Genomic DNA, 6,000 nt, shown 5'->3' on the forward strand with positions numbered 1-6,000 from the left:
GGATTTGCGCCCCCTAACCCTACCCCCAGATGTTGCGCCCGGTGCAGCCCGCCCCCCTGCACCCCCCACGCTACGCCACTGGACAGAGCAACGGGAGCTCAACACGCCACATGGATTTGAACTGCTGACCTTCCAATCAGCAAGTCCAAGAGGTTCAGTGGTTTAGACCACAGCACCACATACATGATTTGGCTCATCTGAAGTAGTATATCAAGGTGAATTTCTATTAATGCTTTCAATATTTATTGATCTATCACAGGCTTTCTGCTTAATATACAAGTACTTCTCAGTTTGCTTCTCCCTTCCAACAAGAAAGTCTTGGTCATTTTTTCCAACATATGAAATTAGAGCTTGCCGTTTATTTAAAACAAAACGTAGCCGAACAATATTAAACTTATAACAAAGATAAATGGGGATATTTTTGATTTGATCTAAATTTAGACCAGCTTTTGAAAGTAATCCCAGGAGCCTTCAAAGGAGATATAAACACAAATCCCATCCAATGCATTGCTACTTAATTCTGTGATTAGTGTCACCATGGTGACCGAGCCAGTCCAGACCCCAGGAACCCTTGCTTAAAAGTCTATGGTTCTACATGGCACTAACCACATAGCCTCCAATTAATACCAAAAGGCAATAAGAACACTATGCACTCTGCAGAATCAAACCCTGGATCCAGGCCTGCATATAAAGTGAAGACATTGTAACATTATTACAGTATACACAAGTTTTAAACATTCAAACAAGTTTCTTTTTAGATTTCTAAAGTCCAGGTTTCAGAAGACGCATGCATAAACTTCCCCTAGTCCAAAGTCCATTCCGGGGGCCTAATCCGGCCCTCTGTTCAATTTAATCTGGCTCCCGTGGCAGTATATGACCCGGGGTAAAATTAAAAAAAACCAACAAAAAAAAACCCCTCAGCAACTATGGGGTAAAATTGTAAAAAAAGTTCAACAATTTCAATCCTACAAAAAGCTCAGCAACCTTGGCCGGCCCTCACACATATTCACTTCATCAAACCTGGCCCTCTTTGAAAAGGGTTTGGGCACCCTTGCGACCATATACCATACTTATTGAAAAGTTTTGCTTAATCTGCTTAACAAGTTAAGTATTATGTGGCAGCAGTCCACTGGGACTAGGGTGCAAGAACTCACAAGTATATAAACGATGATGTCCCGGGGGAGAGAGCGGAAAGAGTGTTAAGGAGTACCCTGGAGCTTAACAGAGTAAGCAGAACTTCAGAATCTGAAGGTGAAGCTGCTGCTACAGAAATCCTTTTAGCACCTTATACAAGGAGTTAAAAGAAGTCTAGGCCCATATGAAGCTAACTGAAAGTTTATTTCAGTAATACCTTTACGGTACTGACCAAAATGTCACAAAATTATAGAAAGCTTTTGTACTCTCCAAATCTCTTAATAAAGCAAGATAAATAAATAATAAAGCAGGGGGAGGGGGAAAAACCCTCCCCATAAATTGAAAAATTAGGCTACTAGAGCCATGGAATCCAACATGAGGCACAACTGTCCTAGTTGGAGCTGATGGGAGTTGTAGTTCAAACCATCAGGAGAGCACTAGATTGGAGGAGGATAGTTTATAAACAATAGCTGAAAGAAAGGAGAGTTTTGTGAAAACATTTTCAAAGAAGCTGTGATGTTTCAAGGATAGGAATACATAAATATAACCGTTCCTGTTTAGGCTCTCTACAGGCATTCAATCTAGTCATTGTCTTTATTGCTATAACTAAAATACCATACTACCAATAACATCAAGAACCAACCCATGGACACCCCAAGTATCCCACTGGAAAGCATTATTACTTCCTATAAAAATTCTGTTCTGTTGTTGCTTCTCTCTCATGTTTATTTAGTAAAACTGAGAAACAAACAGTTGAAGGGGAAATTAATATAACTGGAATCCAAACACAGCAGGAAGGCTCACTGGATAATTGCTGAGTAACAAAAAAGGCTTCTTAACCCTTATGATCAATCTTATAAAATGGTTGGCTAGTGGGTTCCAATGGAATATTCCTCTGGTGTGCTGGGGGGTTTTTGGTCTGCAATAAGTTTTTTTTCCTTTTCTTTTCTTTTTAAGGAAGGGACCACTGGATCATGTTTCCTCAGCTACAGTCCAATGTAGCACTATTTTTCCTGGACTGAATTATTCAGTTCTGCTGCATATACACAGTACAGTACATCAATTCTAACTCTGTGGATTACCACATAGTGTGCTGCATGAAAGTTTAGCATGTGGACTGTTAGTCACCTGTACTTCTGAGGCAGTTTTTAAACAGATTATAAGCAGTGTCGGAATGCAGTTCACCATGAGGCTACAATAAACTCTCTTCCTAATTAGCACTTCCACAAGTTATTTTTTAATGGTCCTTTGCAAAGGCACTTGATGCACAATGTACATAGCTTGAGTGGGGAACTCACTAGGGATCCACAATCACCCCTTTTGGGTAAGATGTACTTTTTTCATAGACCCTAGCTATGAGTCCTTCTTCAAGAAGCTGGCTGAGCAGCGTGCTCGTTGGCTGGCTCTTGTGATTATTATTAAAACACACACACAACACAACAACAAGAACTTTCAAGTTGAAAAATAATAATAAACTTGCTTTTTAGAAAAGGTACCAAATCTACATTTAAGTAGAGGAACATGTCATATGCCTAAAACCCTTTTTTTTTAAGCTAAAAGCTGCCCAAATTATTTGAGTGGGGTGGAGTGGAAGAGATGAAGAGAGAAGAAACCAGTGTTCAGTTTGATAGAGGAGGAAAGGTAAGAATGAGAAGAGCCAACTGGGCCTGTTGTGGGAGAGCAGGAGCTCCTGTGGATGTGTACACAAGTAATCATTACTCACACTGCACACACTTCTTCCACTTTCCAATTTATTTTTCTGATCTCATTGTAAGCCACATGTTTAAACATTTTGCATTTTAATTCTCCATAAAATCAAATGGACACTCTGGGCAGATATCACTGTTAGACAAATGGATTATTCAAAGGGAATAATAATGCTAACCCCCAGTGCCATCATTAAGCAAGCAAGGTATTTTCAGCTTTTCAAAAGCACAGAAATTCGATGTCGCCATGTTTTTGTCTTTAAAACAACCCAGTTCCATAGAGAGATCACTTCACACTGCCTTCACATTTCATCATGCAACTGAATGGGGGCGGGGATAGTTGTTGGCTCTTCAATACAGTACTTGGCTTACAACATCGTATTCTTTAAGTTTGCTTGAATGTTCTGTGATCTATTTGAGTGCTTGCCTTACTCTATTGTTGCTATTTATTGTTCAGCATCTCTCTCCTTTCAACCACTGAATGTTGTAGATGCGACATCTTAAAGACTAATAGATTTATTGCAGTATGTAGTCCCCTGGATGGGAGCCTACATCTGATGGTTCTAGTCCAAGGAAGCCCATGCCACAGTCAACCTAAGACAATTTGTTTTTCCTACCACAACCTAACACAGCTGCACCTCTGAATGTTGTAGACACGTACAAAGTAGGGAAAGCATTGCAGCACAATGCCTGCCCTTTTATACCAAAAACTGTATACACTTTTCCTTCAAATCTACATGCAACAAGTTGTTGTTTTTTTAAGTGACGGCACGCTGTCAGAAACCCTGCCTGCACACACACAGAACAAAAATCAAAACGCTTCTATTATTACTGCCTGAAAAAATGCTTGTTTAAAGTAGCCACTTCCCACGTGCACCCGGATCACAAAACATGGAACTGTAAAGTATTCTAATCCCGCCCCCTTTAAAAAGAAAAAGTTAAATACACCCTCTCCTTTCGGATGGGGTGGGGGGGGGGTGGGAAGCAAGCATATTAATCCGAAACGCTTGCCAGAAAACGTACTTATTTCTCCATAACCTAAAAAAGAAAGGAGGCACAAGAGCTACAGATGAATATCATGAACAGCAGAGAAGAGCGTGAAGGGTTGGAATCGGGACCACAAGCCAAGTACGAATTGCGAGATAAACAGAGCCCAAAAGGAAAGGCGGCCAGGCCAGTAGAGCACAGGCAGGACTCCCGCAACGTGGCTGCAAGGGCTCCCAGGCTGCACGACAACAGCCAAGCCACGCCTCAGCTTCCTTCCCCACCTAGGAAAGGTCAGCGAGGCCTCTTTCCCGCCCGCTTCCCACCTGGGGAACAGACAACCTGCTTGCATCAAGGGCTACAGGTTGGTCTCCTCGCCACACCAACCCGCTCTCGGCTCCGCTCGCTTGCCCGTCCTCCTCCTCCTGCTGCTACTGCCTACCTGCCCGTGGCAAGGCGCTACTGGACTTGCCCGCGCACGCACGACAACGCGCGCGCACTCCGCGCGCGCTGACAGCTCCGAGAGAGGCGCAGCGCGGCGAGGACGCGGAGGAAAAGAAGCCGCCGCCGCAGGCGGGAGGCTAACCTCGTTGCCTTGGCAACTGGCTGGGCCCGCCCCCTTCGCTTCGCGCGGATTGCTGGCTGCTCGATGGAGGGGCGTGGCGTTCTCGTGATGGACGTCGCGGCAGCGGTAGGGGGGCGGGTTGCCAAGGCAACGGGCCGGGTGAGAGGGGAAAGGCTCAGCCCACAAACAGTATCACGGGCGGCCTGGCCTTGGAAGGTGGATTTTGCCTTTTGTCTACGCTCACTTTTTCTCGCATGCCTCAGTTTTTTAAAATTTGTAACCCCCACCTCTTTCTTCTGGAGCGAGGTTTTATTGGGGAGGCAACCATGGTCAGGAAAGGGAACTTTTAAAAATGCGTGGATAAATGAAATAGTCATAAATATACCACCCATCTGAGGAAATGGACCCTATTCCATGAAAGGTTGTGCCCTATTTTTTATTTTTTTATAGCCTTTAAGGTGCTATTAGATTTGTGGAATGCTCTCCCCCAAGGAGGTTCATCTGGTGCCTTCATTATACACCTTTAGGAGCCAGATGAAAACATTCAACAAGGCCTTTGGTTGATTAACATCTTATACCCCTTTTTAAATGTGTTTGTTTTTGGGGGAGGTGTTTATTTGTTCTGTGGTTTTTGTTATTGTTTTATTACATGCTTTTGTGTTTTATATATTGTGTTTTTATACCATGAGCCACCCTGATACCTTCGGATGAATGCAAGGACTGTATACCAGTGTAATAAAATGATAATAATTCTACTTGTTTTTCTTCGCCTCTTGATGACTCAGTGCTGTGTGAATTTATTCCATTGGAAACACTGTGCTCAGAAGTGAGATGAAATGTTCTGTTTGTGGCATTGGATCTGTGATGAGTTATTCCTCTTGGGTCTGTGCGCTCTGCAGAACTGCAAAAAGGAAGAAGGCTCCTCTTGAATCCCTATACGTCTGGAATTTCCTGGACATATACGAAATACTGCAGTTGACAGCAGTGTCTGTGTGGAAATTGGCAAAAATGTCTGGGAAAATCCGGACGTATGTTGGCAGTGCCGTTGTTGCCTATTTCCCATAAAAATAGCTCAAAATGCAATTTTTCCTTGTAATTTTGCCAAAAAAGCTCAACAGCTTTGGCCAAAACTAAAAGAAACTCAACAACTTTGCCAAAAATGCTACACATGCATGGCCCACCCTCCCTTGTTGGGAGCATTTTCACCAGATTCAAGCCCACTTCTTTCCCCCATTTTTCCAAGTGAAGCCACCTTATGGTGCCTCAATCTCCATTCTTGTTTCAGGCTTCCTCCCTCCTCTTTCTTTTCTATGAGATTGCCTTTCTAGCCTGTGAGCTAATGCAGCCATGTAGTGCCACTGCTACATCTCTCCCTCCCTCAGGAAAGAAACCTTGTGTAAACAAGCTCATCCCATGATCAGTGGCTCTGCAGAACTGGTTCCCCTTTTAGTGCTTTCCCTTCACTCTTACTTTTCCTCCTCTCTCGTTCCTCCAGATGCGGTCGCCAAGCGGTCATCGCTGCATATGGTATGGTGGCTGCTGTTGTTCAAGACCACACACAGCTTGGCTAGGAATTCCATCCCCGCTGCCTGACTGGGCTGGTCTGGACTG

At 43.6% G+C, this 6,000-nt stretch overlaps 1 protein-coding gene across 4 annotated transcripts in view; it reads right to left on the reverse strand.

The window, feature by feature from the left end:
* The window catches only part of WDR17 (WD repeat domain 17), a 57,863-nt gene extending 53,497 nt beyond the window's left edge, over window positions 1–4,366 (reverse strand). The window contains exon 1 of one of the 4 annotated variants that reach the window (XM_081208710.1): window positions 4,267–4,366. The gene's annotated coding sequence lies outside the window, so the exon portion shown is untranslated. Of the gene's footprint in view, window positions 1–4,150 lie in introns of all 4 variants that reach the window. The other 3 variants (XM_081208709.1, XM_081208708.1, XM_081208707.1) reach the window with 3 other exon arrangements.
* Between the last annotated feature and the right edge of the window lie 1,634 nt (window positions 4,367–6,000).

Source organism: Podarcis bocagei (assembly GCF_964188305.1).
Source record: "Podarcis bocagei genome assembly, chromosome: 9".
Lineage (NCBI taxonomy): Eukaryota > Metazoa > Chordata > Lepidosauria > Squamata > Lacertidae > Podarcis > Podarcis bocagei.